Here is a 21396-nt window from a genome sequence, read left to right as displayed (position 1 = left end):
AAGGAAGGAAGGAAGGAAGGACAGTCTTAAATTCATATAGTAGAAGTAAGTGTGGTTTTATATAGAAAAAGAAAAAGAGATTGCACCAGGGATGAGTTGCTGCCAATTCAGTCCGGATCGGGCAAACCGGTAGTAGTGGCGTTGTGGGGTTCCGCCCACCCGCCCGGATGCTTCTGTGCATGCGTGGGAGTGCGCTCAAACCAATAGTAAGAAAATTGGCAACCTAACCCACCACTGGATTGCACACTCTGATTCCCCTGCTCTTCAAATCAGCAGCTCTTTTGTAAACATTTTCTAAACATTTCCAATATCTTTATCACATACTATCCTCTAAACTGATCGCTCATTTGGAGAAAGTAATCATTTCAATTACTTTTTTAATGTATGTGCACGTGCACACAGGAAGCAGAGTCCTTTTTTATCAATTGTAAAAGAGGCTTGCATTTAAAACTTTCTTTCTACTTCCCTCTAGGCTCCCTCCTCAGTTTAGACTAAGGCAGCTACATTCCCAAAGCTATATACCATTGAACAAGCCATAGCTGAGAGACATAGCAGAGGAAATGCAATGTCTTAGTTAAAGAACAGAAAGAATGATTGTTGCCAGGAGTCTTCATTTCAAATCACCATACCTATTCCATCTGAGTAGCAGTGATGCTCCCCCTTGGCACTGTGGTGGCTGAAGCTAAGGACGTTCTATAGAAGAGGAAGCAGTGTTGAACCTACAGGCAATCAGCCCTATCCTGTGCAATAGTAGCCCTGGTCCGTTGGCAGAGTTCAATACGAATATATGGCATGGGGTTAAGATAATCTAGGCCAGGGGTGGCGAACACGCGGCTCGCGAGCCGCATGCAGCTCCCGGCCAAAATAAATGAGGCTCTTTGCCTCTTGTCATTATTTAGTATACTGTGACTCGGATCGCGCGCTCCCTTTCGGAAGCTGGGGAGGTCCTTTGCAGGCAGCTAGAACGGGCCGCCTGCAAAGGACTTCCCCAGACTTGCTTTGAGGAGCACGGGGCGACTGAAGCTAGTTGTGAAGCCCCAAAGCCCCCACCGCCACCGGAAGAACTGCTGCCACCTCCTCCTCATCCTCCTCTAACAGGCAGCACTGCCGGATTTGCCGCCCGGCGCTGCGGCTGAGATGAAGCCGCCAAAGCTCCAGCCGGCATCTCCGCACGTGGCAGTGGCGCCTCCACTCCGTTCGGAGCAACTGAGCTCAGTCAGCGCTGGGTTACCCCTGCCCCCTCCTCCTCCTCCGCCGTGCTTTTGAGGAGCCAGTAGGAAGGCGGGGGGGAGCAGGGGAAAAAAAGCCTCATGGCTCGTCAAAAGCACGGAGGAGGGGGAGGGGGCAGAGGTAACCCAGCGCTGAGCTCAGGAGCAAATCTGGTGATTCTGTTGGAGGAGGAGGAGGAGGAGGTAGCAGCAGTTATTCTGGTGGCAACTCGTACTCGTCGGCATCTTCAGCAGAAGCCCTGCCCACAATGAAGAAAGCAAAGATGGAGCAGATCCACGCAGATGACGTCGCTGCAACATGACTGGAGGAGGAATTCTGGGAGTTGAAGTCCACAAGTGTTAAAGCTGTCAGGTTTGAAGACCCCTGGGGTTTTTTTTCCCTAAAGGGTTAGGGGTGCAAGGGTCTTGTAACTTGACAGCTTTAAGAGTTGCGTGCTTCAAATGCCAGAGTTTCTGAGCCAACATTTTGGTTGCTAAGCAGGAGCGTTGTTAAGTGATACTGATATTATATAACACTTTGAATTAAGCGGGTACCTTGAAGAAACATAACTTGAAACATAAGTTTCAAATAATACTGATTTCGTTGTTGTCTTAGGTGACATCTGTGAAAAAAATTCGGGTGCTGAGCCATGAAAATGTGCCACTCAAACACTATACTTTTCTGCTCACATCGAAAAAGAATTAGAGGGAACATTGCTTCCGGGTCTGTTTGGCAGGTCACTGCGTGGTGTGGCTCTCTGACTCACAGTTTAAAATTTTGGCTCTTTTTGTCGAACTTGTTCGCCACCCCTGATCTAGGCAGTAAACAATAGCCCTCAACCACCAAAGTAGGCACACCGTGGATCCAAGGGGAGCATGATATTGGAGACCTGTCTGGAATCTCTGTAACCCATGGTAAGCAACATCAAGGAAAGAATAAACCTAAGCAGATATACAGATATACCATCTCTGGCAGTCAGTGTTGCAAACTGTTAGCAAGATACTTTTCAGGTAGAGCAAGATGTCTCTGCAGTAGTTCAAGCAATCATCAGGCAGCAAATAGCAGCATGACCCAAAGGTATTAGGCATAAAGCCTGCTATTGCATTAATAACTTTGGCCAATTCAGCATAGTAAAAGATGCCAGATTCCAGCATCTCCTTCAAATGGTGGAAGCAAAACACATGTTTTCTTTCATGTACAACCCTAATTTGCCTCGGCATCATTTATAGCTTTAAAAGTTGGTGCCAACATATAAACATGCCCAGAATGCAATTTGCAGCCTGTGCTAATCTTTCAGTATAAAAAGTATCCTGGGATCTTTTATACCTTGCTGGCTGCCACATTCCATCTTGCATATTCAAGATATTTTCCCCCCAAAGTCACCTGTGTGCTGCAGGAATATAACTAAGGCATGTCACAAAATCCATTTGGCTCAAGGTGGTTTCACTTGGCATGCTAGCGGTACTTGTGCAAATGCAGGTAGTCTTTGACTTATAACAGTTCGTATAATGACCATTCAAAGTTACAACGGCACTGAAAAAAGTGACTTACCATCATTTTTCACACTCACAACCATTGCAATATCCCCATGGTCATGTGATCAAACTTCAGACACTTGGAACAGTCTCATATTTATGACACCTGCTGTGTCCTGGAGTCATGGGATCACCTTTTGCGACCTTTTTGACAAGTAAAGTCAATGGAGAAGCCAAACTCACTTAACAGCCCTGTTGCTAATTTAACAACTGCAGTGATTCACTTAACAAATGTGGCAAGGAAGGTCATCAAATGGAGCACAATTCACATAACGTAGCAACAAAAATGTTGGGCTCAGCTTGGTTGTAAGTCAAGGACTACCTATACCAGGGGTGTCCAAACTTGGGAACTTTAAGATTTGTGGACTTCAACTCCCAGAATTCCCCAGCCAGCCATGCTGGCTGGGGAATTCTGGGAGTTGAAGTCCACAAGTCTTAAAGTTCCCAAGTTTGGACACCCCTGACCTATACACTCCTCACCTCACAATTGCCATAAATAAGTCCAATAACAATTAGGATCCCAAAATGTGAAGCTGTAATTTCAGGAGGGGCTTGGTTTGTTCAAAACAAGCTGCTTGCCACTCTATAAATTTAAAGTAGTTTTCTCCTTATCAGCAACACCTTTGGCTGTGTTTATTTCAAATTGTTCTCTTCTTCTAACTCATTATTATAATGAGGCAAAATTCAAGGGTGCTGATTGCCCAGGAATCAGAAAACAGCCAGTTGCCTGCTCTTCGTAGAAAACGGAAGCAGTAAAAGCAAAACCATGCTGTGAAGCCAGAAGGAATTCTTCTGTAACTGGACAGAAAGGTTAAAGTTCCTGCTAATACAGGTAGTCCTCGACTTACAACAGTTCACTTAGTGACCATTGGAAGTTACAACGGCACTGAAAAAAAGTTACTTATGATCATTTTTCACATGGGACTTACATTTAGATGCTTGGTAACCGGTTCGTATTTATGACAGTTGAAGTATCCCGGGGTCCATGGGATCACCTTTTGTGACCTTCTGACGAGCAAAGTCAATGGGGAAGGCAGATTCACTTAACAACCATGTTACTAATTTAACAACTGCCATGAGTCTCTTAACAGCTGTGGCAAAAAAAGTCGTAGAATTGGGCAAAGCTCGCTTAACAAATTTCTCACTTAGCGACATACATGTTGGGCTCAATTGTGGTCATAAATTGAGGACTACCTGTATTAGGTAACTGTAAGTATTTTACTAATATTAAAAATATTTTAGATAATAAATAATGTATTATTTTTTCCCTAATTGGCATTAATTTTTAAACTCCAGCTGGTGACTTTGGAGCCCTCTTTGGGCTTTTAACGACTGTTCCATTGGTCAAATATATACATAAAAGGAAACTTTATAAATAAAAGAAATACTCAATTTAAGAGAAGTAATAAACAGAAAGAAGCCAAAATTGTTCATCAGAAAGACATGATTTAAATTATTTCATTATACCAGTAAAATTTTCAATTTGCAACTCAAATTGAAACTCAATATTAAGAAAACTAAGAAAACTAAGGTAACTGGCCCTCTCAATTCCTGGCAAATAGATGGGGAAGAAATGGAAGTAGTGACAGATTTTATTTTCCTGGGCTCCAAGGTCACCGCAGATGGGGACTGTAGCCAAGAAATTAAAAAACGTTTGCTCCTGGGGAGGAAAGCTATGGCAAATCTAGACAGCATACTAAAAAGCAGAGACATCACCCTGCTAACAAAACTGTGTATAGTCAAGGCTATGGTTTTCCCAGTTTCAATGCATGGCTGTGAAAGTTGGACTATAAGAAAGGCTGAGCGCCAAAGAATTGAGGCCTTTGAACTATGGTGCTGGAGAAGACTCCTGTGAGTCCCTTGGACTGCAAGGTGATCAAACCAGTCAGTCCTAGAAGAGATCAACCCTGACTGCTCTTTAGAAGACTAGATTCTAAAGATGAAACTCAAATACTTTGGCCACCTAATGAGAAGAAAGGACTCACTGGAGAAGAGTCTAATGCTGGGAATGATTGAGGGCAAAAGAAGAAGGGAACAACAGAGGTGGCTGGATTGAGTCACCAAAGCAGTAGGCATGAGATTAAATGGACTCCAGAGGATGGGAGAGGACAGGAAGGTCTGGAGGAACATTGTCCATGGGATCACGATGGGTCGGACAGGACTTCGCAACTAACAACAACCACCAGTAAAATTTTAAATTTTACAGGGAAACCCTTCATTTATCACAATTTTAATTTCTGGGGTATGAAGGCCTTATTTTTAATAGGAAAACCATCTTTGGGAGACTGTAAGTCTGAGTCAATAAAATTATTCCAATTTGTCTGTTCACACATTTAGAATTCCCAAAAAGGGAGGAGAGGAAAACAACCAAGACAGAAAAAGATGCAGGGGTGAACAACGCTTTACCTGAATCTTCAGGATAGAAAACATGAAGTCCACAGAATACAATCTTTAGTGATAAATTTCTATACAGTCAGACTATGGTTTAACACTTATTATAAAAAAATAAAATAAATAAGTGTTAGCATTGTAGCTACGTGGCTTCCCACTTTACAAGTTGGATGTTTTGACACTCTTCCCCCAGTTGACTTACCACATCATGTAGCATAGTGAAAAATAGGCAGTTTTCATATTAAAAAGCATTTCTAAAAATGTTCATCCGGCATGAATCATTTTTAACTGTTTTCTCAAACCTGATGTTACTTTTCTATCTGAAAATAAATGTTTCTTCTTTCTTTAAAAATTATTTCATCTTTACTATATTTATAAGAATCTTAAAGAAAGATGAACGAAGCAATAAACTTGACAAGAGCTATAGTGAGCTAAAAGAATGAGGTTCTTGTTCCTCTCTCTCTCTCTCTCTCTCTCTCTCTCTCTCTCTCTCTCTCTCTCCCTCCCTCCCTCCCTCCCTCCCTCCCTCCCTCCCTCTCTCTCTCTCTCTCTCTCTCTCTCTCTCTCTCTCTCCTTCCCCCTCCCTCCCCTCTCTTTTTTTTAATGGAGAGACATTTTGGTCTCTCCACATACCAGCATCTATACTTTTTCCTTGCTTAATTCTCAGACTTGAAATAAACAATAATCAACCAAAATATGTCATATCTATACAAACTGTATTTTTTTTTAAAAAGGAACAGCATATCAACCAATAGATTTATATCAGCCTACAGCATTGCTGAGGAGAATCTTAATTGTGTATTTCCATGCAATTTAATCTAACACATGCCAATGTCTGCATATACAAATCTTAAATTACTTATTTATTTATCGTCTTTCAGAGAGTCAGTTTGATCTAGTGGTTAAGGCACCAGGCTTGAAACCAGGAGACTATGAGTTCTAGTCCTGCCTTATGCATGAAATCTGGCTGAATGACTTTGGACCAAGACTCTCAGACCATGATATTGAGCTACAGTGACAATTCCTGTAGCAGACAAAGGATCAATAATTCAGTTATCCCAAAAGTAAAAAAATTGCTAGAACTTTTTGCGGCATACTGTATATATGGAGTGTGTGTGTGTGTGTGTGTGTGTGTGTGTGTGTGTATGTGTGTACATACATACATACATACATACAGATATGGAGATATATCTATCTATCTCTCTATCTCTATCTCTCTATCTCTCTCACTCACTCTATCTATCTATCTCTATATCCATCTATATATCCATCTGTATATAGCTATTATATATATATATATATATATATATATATATATATATATATATATATATATATATATATATATATATATATATATATATATATATATATATATATATATATATATATATATATATATATATATATATATGTTGTATTTGTACTGATAAATAAATAAAGGGAGACTAGGCATACCAGGGGTTGTAACACAAATACATACATATATATGTAACACAAATATATATATATATATATATATATATATATATATATATATATATATATATATATATATATATATATATATATATATATATATATATATCCATGCTGCCACAATTGAAATTATTTTTGGTGGTTTATAGTATATGATTTTATACATCATAAATACATCTGTATTTATGTATGTAAATATGAATTTACATAAAATGTATATAAATATGAAAAAATCATGACTACCATGGCAACTTAATTTAACAGATCATGTACAATGGACTTTATATATTATAGATCAGTGGTCCCAGAGGTGGTATGCTGCAGACATGCACATTCCTGCTACCAAACTGGTAGTGAAGAAAATAGAATACCAATACTAAGTGGCCCCCAAACCTCTGGGCAGCAGGGATTGGTTCCATGGAAAAATATTTTTCTGTGGACTGTAGGGGACATGGTTTTGCATGTTGCCTGCATCCTACAGACGGGACTTCACCTGTTTGTACAGCCCAATTGGTGACATCTGGTGCACCAGTGCCGATCCACAGACCGGGGGTTTGGGAACCCTGTTATAGACAAAATATCAGTTGCAATTTACATGACCATCAAAATGACATTATCACACAAATATTGTTATCTAATACATCTGAATAATTGAGTTATTAATTTAACAATATTTTATGAATGAAGAGCACCAGTTAAATTGTCTGATAAAATGGGAACATTATGTTAGTAATTAATGACTGGTTTTCTGAAACAATGGTAAATTTTAGAATGACATGTCTATGAAGAGTCTAAGGTCATGGTTGTCCCAAAGATGTTTTTCAAAAGGCAACTGGACTTTTGTTTTGTTTTGTCCTTGAAACTGTTTTGCTTCTCATCCAAGAAGCTTCTTCAGTTCTGAAGTCAGAATGACATGGCTCCCCGCCCCCTTTGCTTTGAAGGACCTGGTTGCCACCTCAGTTTTTTCTCTGCATTTTCAGTTATCAAAATCTGATGTTTATTAATTGGAAAGGTTTTCAGTTTTCTTATGCATTTCATTTTTCGTCACATTTTAAATGTATCAGAACTTGGTGATTAATAAAATTGAAGAAATAACCATATGGGCACAACATGTCAGGCTACTTAATATGTTTGAGTTAAAAAAATGAGAAAGTACTATAATTCTGCAACAGTAATTGCAGAAACAGCTAAAACTATCATTTCTCTCCACTAAAGCTAAGTTGATTAAGAAGCAGCAAAGATGGAAAACTGTAAAATCAATCATGGAACCTATAATACAGACTATTTATATTCATTTGAGACACCAAAGCCTCTCTGTACAGTTCCATATGATGAGCTTGTCATGTGTTGTCATACCTTATTCCGTCCTCTATTCAACCCAACATCATCAGCAATAATAAACATCTTAGTAGCAGGATTTTATAGGTAAAGATTGTTGTTTCAATGTAAATTGGTACTAAGTACAAGTAAATAAAGTGATGTTTCCTGTGAACTGGGTGATTTTTACAAGTTAGTACCATAAACTTTGTCTAATCTGCCTTGTAACTGTCTAGGTTAATGCCACCTACCCCTCTTGCCTGCTTAAGTATGGGAGGCCCCTGTAGTTCCTCTTTGTACTACAAGGACTGAAATCCCTCCTTTTATCTTGCCAACATGGTAAACAGCTGCAGGTGGGTCATTTATATAGAACAAGGCATTTCTCCATACCAAGCAGACCTACATTAACAGATTAACAGTGTTGGAAGGGACCTTGCAGGTCATCTAGTCCAAACCCCTGCCCAAGCAGGAGATGCCACATCTGCCTCAGAGGTCAGTTCCAATACCAGTCAGTACCAGTTCGCTGTGTGCGTGCTTTGCATGCGTGTTGGCCACGCATTGCTGGCGCATGCAAAGTTGACTAAAAATTGTTCTGTCCATGCACAGAAACATGCCGGCAATGGCATAAGAGATCGGATAAGTGGTTCGGGGTCATGGCCAGCCTGGGTCACTGCTGGTTCTGCAACCCAGGCCAAAATTTGACTACCGGTTTGGCCGGGAGCAACCCACCTCTGATCAGCCTCTACCTAGGGTTAAACTCACAACCTCCTGATTGTGAGGTTAAAGCTCCATCTCTACCACCTTGCTTGGTGAAAACTACAATAGCTTTGTTTGGGGACACTCTTCTTCTTATACTGTTGGTACAAGACAAAAATCATATATCTGCTAAGAACGTCTAAGTAAATGCCAGTATAATGAGTTTATTCAATTAGCTTTTGCAATTGTGACTGCATAGCATGGCCTTTGTGCTTTTTCTTCTCTGCAACTTATTACCATGCAAATTAGGAGCTGTAAAGGGTGTAGCTTTAGGGAAGCTCAGGGAGAAAAAAACAATTTTCTTGAGAAATCTTTGTGCACCAGCTAATCAGTCTCATAGAAGAGTGGACCATCATGAATGTTAGACGTTGGCAATTAAAATTAGCATACTTCAGAATAGGAAACAGACATAAGAAAATTCAGCATGAACTTTTAAGGCAAAGCAAATATTATGAAAAATCCTCTTTATCCTATTTTCTACAATACATACTTTGCTTTTGGGCCTATTGTATAAAACAATGTGGAATATTATTATTATTTTTAAATGAAATGGAGACAAGAATCTGAATAGGAACATTTGATTCTCTCTTTCTCAGTAGACCTCTTACTTATGCATGCATGTTTTGGATTAATAGTTTTAGTTGATTCAAATTTGGCATTAATAGATAGGGATATGCAAATATTTGAGGAAGAACTCCTCTTCAAGGAATGTCTAAGCAAAGCATGTTCTGAACCTGTTTTATGAAGCCCTCTTGCTTTTAAAAATGGAGAGAAATGACTTTGTTTTCCTTTGCTCTGCTGTCTAACCCTTGGCAGACTCTTCTGCAGACTCCTCCAAAGCTCTTAAAGCAGTTCTAAGCAGTCTCACAGAGGCCTATTAAAACAACTGTTGCAGCTCTAACTGAACTTGCAGTTTTCACATGGCTTGAATCTCATGCATGTTAATAAGAAAACAAAGCCATGGCATTGGCAACAGGCTTTTCTGGATTTGGAGGAAAGCTGCAAGGAAGTTTCTGCCATAGTTGCTGGTTCCTATGTGTGTTTTCTCTCGCATGCCAACCTGACTCCTCAACTCCCTCTTTTCCATTGATCCCTGATTATGAGGACAAAGAACATTCAAAAAGAATGACTGGTTTAGTCCTGCCATTCCAGTATGTTCACTTTCTAGTTTTTTCTTTGACCACAGAATTATTGTCAGCGTTGCAGATAGCATCCAAAATTAAATCAGAGTCCAAGGCAACGTATTGCTCAAAGTTCCAATTTATTAAGACAGCCATGCTGGTACATCTGGGAAAACCCGAATCTGACGCTTATTAGTTTTCCCAACCCAAGTTAAAGTTCATGATCTTGCCTCCACACACACAAGTCCATCACATGGTCCAATCTTCCACTGCCATGCTGGCAGTTCCACCCATCCAGTTCCGGTCAGGTGCAGAAGTACCAAGACAAAGGATGACCTTGGCAATCTAGGAAGGAATTTTATTTTGGTGACATAACATTCTACTCTGTACTATTCCCCCTCCCAATTCTCCAGTATCGAAACAGCATAGTAGAATAGAAGCGTGGCAGCCCAAAGATCGAAGAGGAACACGGCTGCAGGCCTGACAGTTATTTTCAGTGCATTGGCAGAGTGCCCCCCCCCCAAAAGGAAAGCAATCAGATTATAGATGTTTCCTTGATTATAAACACTCAGCAATTTAGTCTAAGATAATCCACACAGGAGCACAACATCCTTGCCAGCATTACTAACAACTATCTAGTTATTTATGTTGATAATAGAAAAAATTTATTCATCTACTTGCTGCATGAAACTCCTTCACCAAAGACAGAATCATTGTACATTGATTTCAACAGATAACTCTATGCAAAGGAACATTTCAAGATTTAGCAGTACCTCATATTCTGCTTTTCAGAAATAAGTTGACAGCTGTTTTCTGAAGTGACTCATGTATCAGAATCTTTTCATTATGCTCTAACTTTCCATGTAATGTGCAGCATAATTTTAGAAAGTATACTTTGTTCCCAACTCAGAAGCTATATGAGAATCTTATACTGATATAAGATAGCAAAATATGGTTGTTATTGGCCCTACGTTTCAGGCTCCACTATTAGATATTACATCATTCCTTCTGTCAGACGTGGGAAAATGTTATTATGGAGGAATGATATAATTTCCTTTTTTATCCTGTGAATACCCCAATACCATACTCTGAAAATTAGTTCTATCTATTTGCTTACAATAAAATGTTATACTTTTTTCTTAAGTGTCGTTTCTAAAATATTCAACTGACTTCACTGTTAATTTGAAATTATTATGACTAACTTATGTAACTTTCAGAAATAGCAAAACAGTACAGCCAAATTTAAAAGGAAAAAATTCTATGGCTAATACAATTTCATTCTGCATGCCTGGCCTAGTGAAAAAAACAGTGTGGATATTTTAGATAACTTACAAACAAGTATAATCTGATCCTCTTGGGCTATTAGTCAGCATTTGAATGTTTTCTGAAAGAAAGTTGCAACTACACCATTTCATTTAAAAAATATCTCAACAGCATTGGTCAAATTATTTAAAATCATTATCAATACATCATTTTTTTCCATTTTAATGTTAGAAATGTTATTTCATAATCAGTGTCTATTATTATTTCCTTATTTCAATTCCATTAAGAAAGTAAATAAACATCATATTATTTTGGGGCATGGTTTGCAAAGAGTTTTAAAATGTTACCTTTCTGGAAGTTGCTTAAAATAGAAGTACTCTTAGACATTTGTTTGTTTTCACCATTTTTAAAATTTTGGTGTAATTGTTGTGCTCCATTTTCTCTTGAATTGTTTTTATTTTTTCTTCTCCTTCTGCTTACCTCTTCTTCTTCCTCCTCCTCCTCTTAGGATATTAAGGTTATGTATCTGCACACATTTCCTGTTCAGAAAAGTATCCATTTATTACAATACATTTTCTATGCTGTGTGAAAGACTTTCAGAATGGAAGGTAAATTCACATCAAGATCACTTTATCTTCGAGTGGAGAGCCAACATCGTGACGATACAACGTGCGGTCTCGACAGTCCAAGACCGCTGTTGACACTTTTCCTGCTGGACAGTCCATTCGGACCTAAACCGTCCCGTAGAGACGGTGAACAGGGAGACAAATCCTTCTGGTCTCAGGGACATCGCAAAGTCCCTGATTGACCCAAGGGAAGCTCTCCAAGCCGGCAGTAAACAGACAGCCCCAGGCTGACGAAGTCGGAGACGGCTCCAGAAAGAAGGAAGTGAAAGTGAGTCCATCTGGTGAGGTTTTTTCTTTGAGAATGACTGCCCAAAGAAACTTTTTTTAAAAGATAAATTAGTCCCTTAAGTAAAAGAAGAAAGCGGCAAAATTTATCTTTATTGGACTGCCTTAGAAAGTTTTTTTCCCCAATCCACGGTGTTTTGTGGATTGAAGTGATTGTAACATTTCCTCTTAAGTGAACGAATTGATTTTTTTTCTCCTATTCTTTGCTACCTTATTTTTTGGCTTGAACTAAAACTTTTTTTTTATTCTAACAATTCTTCCTACTATTTCTTATTAAATTCCATTAAAGACATTTAAAGATCTTTGTTTTCCATAAGTTTGAGACAAATAGGAGAAAGTCGAATCTGTCACTCGGAAGTCAGAATTTGGTGGTTTTTTTGCAACAATGTATCCTTTGTTCTCTCTTCTTGGATTTCACTGACTTTGTAACTGAAGGGTTTGCAACTTGTTTATAGAAACTGATAAAGAGCCAAGGGCACGGATTGTTTTCACAGGTGTCTTTGTGAAATATCTTGTCAAGGGAAGGAAAAGAAAAGAAAAAGACATATCCCTTCCTTTTTGAAGAGTATAAAAGAACTTGTGCTTAAGTCAACTTAAAATAAATATATTTACTATACATAAAAGAGACTTTGAAGGTTAGAGTAGCAGTGGATATTAGACTCCTTTTTTCTTTTCTTTTTTTCCTCTTTTTTTTCTTGGAAATATGTATCAATATGCAGATGAGGAAACCTTAGGTTTTCAAGATATTTTGGCTGGAATTCAAAATATATTGGAAGGATTTGGAAGATTTGAGAGGAAGTTGGATAGACTATTGTTTCCCACTACAAAAGATGATGGGGTTGGAGCCCCAAAAATTAAAGAAGAGAATGAAGATATAGAAGATAAAGATAAGATAACAGATGAACTTACCAATGGAGCAAACATGGGTGAAAGTGGAAAGAAGGGTATATGGAAAAGCGAATTTGACAAGCTGGAGCTCTATCCCTCTTTTCAAGATATAGGAGGGGAAAAAAGGCTGATGATAATGGAGATAAGAAGAGAAACTGTTTCAGAAATACATCTGATAATCAAAGGTATGCTAATTTCAATACCAGTTCAAGGGCAACGAGATTACCTGAGAGATCTTTTAAGCAATAAAGTACAGAGAGAAGTTTATAAAAACCTTATATAGGAGTTAATAAGATAATAGACACAACAGCTGGCAAAAGAAATAAGACTGTTTTGTTACTGGAAAGATACAGGTTGATAATGAATGTTGATGATAAAAAATTTAGTTAATTTTTGATGATTAACAAATAGGAATTTTAGTACTTTGTAGATTCTTTTAGATTGTTCTTAAATGTTTATTCATTAACAAGTAATTCATTACAATAATAATAATGAAATAATAATCTTAACTAGTAAAAGCAACTTGGATATAAATTGCAAATTGGGAGCTGGGAAAAAGACTTATAAATTTTATTAACAAATTTTTGTTTAGATTGTGTTATAAAGATGTAATCTTTTTTGGGCCTGATGAGAGGAGATGAGATATAAAGAGTAAATAATTAGCTAACCACAATAATAACAAGGAAATGTTAATGGATAATGTCCAATGATATCTACATGTGTTGATATTGGTAAAAGCAATTAGATACCAGCTCCAAATAGTGAGTTGGGGGGGAAAGGGCAGGAAATAGTTAGATATTTTATTAATTGATTTCTTTTTCAGAATATGTTATAAAGGAGTAATGTTATTGGAGGTTTATTGAAATTGCTAATGAATGCCAGTAGCTGGTTGTGTCTTCAAATACAAATGATTTCAGATAAAAGCACGTTTAAATAATTTTAGTTAAAGGAGAATGGTGGTACATTGATAGTAAAATACATAAAGATTTTTGATTTAAAATGTACAATTCAATATGAATGAAGTATAAGTAATGATTGTGGTGGAAACACATGAAATCCTTTTGTAACCAATCGACATGCTTTTGTGCAAGATGTAATGAAGGATGATTCTTTTTTTGTGTTTTTGTTTAATTAAAACAATAAAAAAATTCAAAAAAAGAGAGATCACTTTATCTTCAGAAAAACTCTGATTCAGCTTAAAGCCAGAGGAAGTGGCTACCAACTCCACAGTGAGCAACTAATCAAACCATACAAAGCTCTGAGCTACTGTAAATTACTGTAGCGACATGATAACTTGTGACATTACTGCTATGACAGCTAAGGCAGGCATAATGTAGCATGACTGATCAAGCTTGACATGTGCAATATTTCTCACTCTACAGTACCTAAACACAAGTAATATATCTCAGTTCTCCAAACAACGGGAAAATGATACAATTCTTAAATTTGTTTTCAATACAAGTTCAAGGAATCTACACAGCAGGCAGTGAATTAAATCATGGAAGATATTGAAATGAATTGGATCTAAAACAAAAGATTGCATCCCCATTCATTTCATTAAAAGAATTAATTCATGCACGCCCACTCAAAAACAGTATACTTTGCATTAGCAGCTAAATATATATTTTAAAAAGTATAAACTTGTGCTTTTTAATAAAATTTGTTATTTGGAAAATGCGCTACCTGATTTTTTATTTTTTTTTATCACCATAGATTAACTCCTGTATGTGGAAATATACATTAAAGAAAAAACAAAGATAGGAACCCCATTGCAGGAACTTGGTAAATGCACCTTACACAGTCTTATAATTAGGATCACACAATCATCAACCTCAACTATTATATCATTTTCCCTTCCCCTATAGCTTTTGTAGCATACATTACCATCATTCTCCATCCATTTTTTCATTAAAAATAAATACATTTTTGAACCAACTAAACATTTTTACATTATGTTTGTAAATATAACTTTAATCTTGGGAATAATTAGGAGTGTTTTTTCCATTATTTATTTTTTCTTTAATGATATATTAATAACTAGTAGTATAGAAGCAGGCTTAGAACTAGAGAATGATTTTATTATCTCTAATAAAACTTGAACTTATTTTTCAATAGCTGCTCTAATTGTTAACCAGATGGTATGTTTGTACAGAACAGGTACTTTCTGGGGTGGGGTGGGGGGAAAATTAAGTCTAAAATTATTTTAGCCTGATGGAACTAATATCAAGTTTCTTCATAGTATAGTTATTGTTTTATCAGATAACTCTGAAAATATTACAGCCTTTGTTTCAACACATATACGCTAAGATTACTTTTAAAAGAATCTAGCATTCAGTTTGCTGCACCAGAGGTCCAATTTGCAATTTTATGAAGGCAACTCTTCTCACAACTACAGTCATAAATCATTTTCATTTGTCATACGTTTACTATCTGTCCAGGTTTGAGAATCCCTCTTAGACATACTGTCAACAGGAGGACACACAATTTGGAGCTAAAAGCATTCTCCATTGTGCAACTTACTTTAACATATCATTGTTCAAAAATTCTAAAGTTATAGTCTCAAGTAATAACACTGAGAATGTCTTTATGTTTATCACACAAGTAAATTCAGCACTTTGGGGATAAAATAATAGAAAATATGCACAGCAATACTTGAGCATCTAGCCTCCAAAACACATCATTGTACATAGCGAAAACACATTTCAACCCATTTTAGAATAGGTTGTAAGTATTATACCTACCTGTGAGCTTTCTTCACTGAATTTAATAACTCAGTGAAGTTATTTGAGTAACATTATTGCCTAGCAATACAAAAATATGTCAGAGTTATCTTTCTGTTAACCCTCTGTTGATATACTACTGTACTCTTCAAAGCGTCTAAACCTGTGTCAATTACATTTTCTTATATCCATGCAAGTATGGGCAGAAGGGGATAAAAAAAGAATTTTGCCTTGGAAAAAACTTACCTTGCCAGTGAACATAAGCATTGTGGGACACATCTTAAACTATGGAGTCTTATGTTTCTGTTACTGTTTGTGGAGCAAAGCATTCTTAGATTTGAGGTAAGACTCTAACATTGGAAGAGGAAATTTGCCACTAATAAGATAAAGGTAAATGTTCCCCTTACATATATGTACTAGTTGTTCCTGAATCTAGGGGGTGGTGCTCATCCCCGTTTCAAAGCCAAAGAGCCAGCGCTATCTGAAGACATCTCCATTGGCATATGGCCAGCATGACTAAACGCCCAAGGCACATGGAACACTGTTACATTCCCACCAAAGCGGTCCACATTTTTCTACTTGCATTATTACGTGCTTTCAAACTGCTAGGTTGGCAGACACTGAAACAAGTAATGGGAGCTCACTCCATTACGTGGCACTAGGGATGCAAACCGCCAAACTGCTGACCTTCCAGATCGACAAGCTCAGCGTCTTAACAACTGAGCCACCACGTCCCTTTAATATCCCTCTTCTATTCATCCTAAGGCTTTCAAGACATTTCTTGATTTTGGGGAGCAGGGTTTATTTGAGTTTTAAAGAAATTTCTATGAAATCTGCTTCAATAATTGTAAAGTTTATTTGCAAATTAAAAACTACTGGGCTGAAGCATGTTTATCAAACTGACATAATTCAATTTTTCCAAGCAAATGTTTCTGTAGGCACTTCCAGCTGTCTCCCAATTTTCTCTGCAAATGATAGTTTGTATGTTTGCTAGCTGAATCTCAATTAAAATATTTGTTACTTTGCTTCTGGACAGCATCTGTCGTTGCATTTGGACTGATTTTAATTTGTTTCATTATTCCCAAAGAGCTCTTTGCTTTACTACATGAATCTTAATGCCCTCTAGAAGAATTTGTATAAAGTTGCTTTATTGGATTTTTTTTTCCAATTTGATTTATATAAGAACCATACTTCAATGCCAAGATTCCTGTAAGAAGTATGAACATGAATTTCTGGCTACCAGTACCGAGGGCAGATCCTGCACCTTCTGCACTGATAAAATAGCAGAAATAACTGAAACTGGTACAAAGCAAAGCACATCATCAGTGAACTGTTAATGAGGAAGCAAAAAAAATCTAATGCAGGCAGATGCATTAGCTTTTGCTTTCACTTTTAACTTTTTATCACTTCTGTAATTAAAAAATGGAAGAAAGAGATTTAAAAAGGCATGTTTAGAATAGAAGAGAAGAGAAGAGAAGAGAAGAGAAGAGAAGAGAAGAGAAAAGAAAATGGAGTTGGAAGGAACCTTGGAGGTCTTCTAGTCCAAACCCCTGCTTAGGCAGAAAACCCCATAGCATTTGTTGGTCCAAAGATCAGATACTCATCAATGACAAGCCATTCAAAGATCTGTTAGTGGGGCCAGAGAAAATCACCTGGAAAGCATTCAAGGATGTTTAGAATTTTCTTGGTAATTACAGACCTGCAAACTACATTTAGTTAGTTGATAAACATCTTTCAGCAGGGGTGTCAAATTCAATTTTATTGAGGACCACATCAGTGCTGAGGTTGACCTTTGGGAGTGGGGGCATGGCCAACTGGGTGGGCATGGCCAACTGGATAGTTGTGGCCAGCTTGACACCACTCACTGGGGGTGGCCTACTGGGTGGACATGGCCAGCATGTTACCACTCCCCAAACTTCTGGTATGTTTCATCTTCACACTGGGTATACCGGATCGAAGCCATGTTGGCCCAATGTTTCCTCTTCTACATTGGGTAGACCAGGCTGAAGTGACATGTGCTGATCCTTTATATTTCCAGGACGGCCCCGCGAGCAGGATCCAACCGGTCTTGTGTTTCACACCCTGTCTTACAGCATACAAGACCATGAAGTGCAACATGTCACTAAAGATTCATTTTCTGCATTTACACTGGGACTTCTTTCTCGAAAATGAGTGACAAACATAGTGAAAGGTTTCACAGGGACATTGTTATAGTGAAAAAATGATATCAGGGCAACTGGAATCCATCAGTGCAGGCTAACTATTCTTGGACACTACAGCGAGAACAAATGAAAATCAGCAGCAAAATGCTTTTAGTTCTGTTGAACTCATGCAGCATATACGGAAAATTATTCAATTAAATACATTATAGTCATTAAAAATTAATTTCATATTTGTCAAGATTTCTACATGATACAATAATTCTGAAATTATATCTGTGTTCAATTTGAAGGGGTCTATCATAATATCAAAAGTTTTCCAGGAAGCAAAACTGTTGAAAACATTGTTGTTCCATGTATTTAAAAAAATGTTAGTGGTTATTGATATTTCTTCATGGATACTTTTTATTGTGCTTTATGCTACACATTTTATTATTAAAATCTCTGTCCATGATGGTTTATATAGTTATTTTATTTTTTTAATGTTTTAAATATGTGTTAAATTGTACACTGCCCAAAGAGTGTGAGTTATTTAATTCAATTTCTATGATTCCTAGAGAGTATCTGATGCAGTATAAGGCAATGGGGAATATTACAAGTATCTTGTGACTAATTTGTGCCTTATGTTGGTCCTGGAAGACAAACTGCAAGTATGTGCAAAACATAATATTCCACTAGTAGAAATTTTCCATTCTGAAATATTTTGTTCCTCCTTCAGACCATGATAATTGATCTGTTTTGTCAGTAGTGCAGGTATATTTCCTTCTGAATGTTATAGCACCAAAATCCGCTTACCATTCAAAGGAGTAACCTGTAAAATAGCTGGACCACTTGCAGAATAACCAGATCAATATAGTTTAGAAAAGGAATGAATGCTCACAGATTATTTGGAATGTCATGTTTCTGGAACATTTGGTTTGGCACATGCCCAGCATTTAAAAACCAAGGTAATTGCTTCAATGCAAGAATGATTCTAAGAATTCTGAGGGGTATTACTCAATATCTGCCCACCTGCAATTTTTGGACTATCTGCAAGAATTGTCTCACAAAGAATTCATTGTAAGAGTTCATTACACATTTGAAGTTACCAGAGCATGAAACAGTGCAACTCCCAGAATCAGCAATGACTCTATCTTGTCCATATTTAGTTTCATTTTTTTTCTTCCATACCAAAGCTTATAATTTAGAGAGCTTCAGTGGGCCCTCACAAGGAAGACATATCACTGAATATTATTGGCATATTAATTACAATTAACTCCAAACTTGCAAATAAATCTTTCCTGTGGTTCATATAAATATGAATTGGGTTTCAGCAGGGGTGGGGCTCAGCTGGTACAGATCAGTTCGGGCAAACCAGTAGCTCTGACTGTTAGCTGGCTAGCAAACCGGTTCACTACGATAATCAGCTCTTGCACCAGTTCACTCCGCCTGTCTGTTCTTGCACTTTACTTATCTATATCCTCTGAGCTGATTCGCATGGCAGAGCGAACTGCTGCACCTCAGCTGTGTTACTCCCGAGAGTAATGCAGAAGGTAACTTTTGTTAAAACTGCACATACATGTGGAACACGGAGTCACCAAACCGGTTGTTAAACCAGCAGGATCCCACCACTGGGTTTCAGTCTAGATTATAGTATTGAAATGACATTAATTGTGCTTGTTAACGATCATTGAGATGACAGGAGTTGTTCATGTAACTGTCCTATTTCTCCTTGAATGTTGAGCATCCTTTCACATCCTCAATTATGATACCGTGTTTCCCCGAAAATACGGCAGGGTCTTATTTTCTTTTTTACCTACAAAATATGGCTTGGGCTTCATTATGGGGGGAGGGTTTATTGTTTTGGGGTTGCCAGGTGGCTGCTATCTTGCGAGCGGGCTCCCAAAGAGCCGGGCACAGCCTCATCGCAGCAGCGCAACACAACAGCCATGAAGCGACCACGTTCACGAGCAGCCACCCGGCAAACCCCCTTTGCAGCTGGGCACAGCACCATTCACTGACCTAACGGTATCACCAAGCCGCGTGAGCGCCTGTTTGCCACCTGGCTCCCAAATGCCAAGCGTCCTGCACGGCTGGAGAGGGACGCCAGTCATCCAGTGAATGGTGTCCTGCATGGCTGGAGAAGGGGGTTGCATGATCAGCTGTTCCACTCTCGCTCACCCACCTCCCAGCCTCATGATGCATGGCCCAGCTCTCATTACGGAGCCAGGGCACCTCTGCTGCCGCCGCCATCCCAGCCTGGCTTTTTCCGCAACTTCCAACTTGAGTCTTTCAGCAGTGGCCACTCTGGGCACATGCTCTATGGTTGTGCGCCAGCTGCCTGCAAAGCGTACAACCATAGAGTGTGCGCACAGAGCGGCCACTGCCGAAAGACTCAAGTTGGAAGCTGTGGAAAAAGCCAGGCTGGGATGGTGGCGGAGGTGCCCTGACTGCGTAATGAGAGCTGGGCCATGCATTGTGAGGCTGGGAGGTGGGTGAGCAAGAGCAGAACAGTCGCTCACGCAACCCCTGTCTCCAGCTGTGCAGAGCGCCATTCACTGGAGCTTTGCCGGGTGGCTGCTCATGAGCGTGGTCACTTCATGGCTGTTGGGTTGCTCTGTTGCGAGGGCACAATACAGCCATTGGCCCATGAGGCTGTGCCTGGCTCTTTGGGAGCCCACTTGCAAAAGAGCAGCCACCCGGCAAGCCCCCTCTTCAGCTGGGCACAGCGCTGCTCACCAACCTAGTGGTATCCCGAAGGCACCAAGCAATGCAATTACCTTTGCTTCTCCCCAGGTTACCGCAGCTTGGCACCTTTGGGATACTGCTAGGTTGGTGAGTGGCACTCTGCCTGGCCAGAGGTGGGGGGTTGTCCAGGGGGCTTATGTGCAGGAGGGGCTTACATTTTTGCCCACCAGAAAAATGTGGCCTGGCTGTATTATTAGGACATGTCGTATTTTCAGGGAAACACGGTAGCTTTCTGAATGAATTTCAGGGATTAGGAGTCAGAAGCAAGATGTTGAGATAATCCCCTTTTCTCAAGTTAACTACACTTAGTATTCATGGGGGAAAAGAAGTTGAAGCTGAATTTCTGATATTTGAGAGCCAGAAAGCTGAATATTTACACATTCTTATTTAATATCAACATCGAACCATTACAGTTATGCACTGGCAAAAGGCAACATCAATGTGTTGGTGTTATCCAGTTGTACAATATGTTGGTGTTATCCAGTTGTACATCTTGCCCCCAGTCTGACAAAGCGAAGTTCTTGAGGTCTTATCCCAGTGCCTGAAGAATGGCAAGGAATTTGAATGGGAGAAATAGAAGTGTTTCTAATAAGACTGAGTGGTTATGTATTCCAGGTCTTTCAATGGCATGGATTTTCTATCTCTGCTTCTGTGTATGTAAAAGCAAGGAGAAGGTTACCCTGGGCAGAACTAATCAGCAATTTGGGGGCTCCTGGATTTCCAACTCCTTCTCAAATAGCAGATGCCAGCTGTGGTCTGGGAGCCTTTTGTCCTTGATTCATAGAGTGCATCCTGAACCAGGACTTTCTTCTCTCTTCAATTTACACTGTAGTCTTCTTGCCTATGGACTAATACAATGTGTTCTACATTGGACTGCCATTCCATTCAGATGCTACAATTATTCCAGATGCAGTGGCTCA

The sequence above is a fragment of the Natrix helvetica genome, assembly GCF_964273705.1.
Source record: "Natrix helvetica genome assembly, chromosome: 4".
In the NCBI taxonomy this organism is placed as follows: domain Eukaryota; kingdom Metazoa; phylum Chordata; class Lepidosauria; order Squamata; family Natricidae; genus Natrix; species Natrix helvetica.
This window is presented reverse-complemented; position numbering follows the sequence as displayed.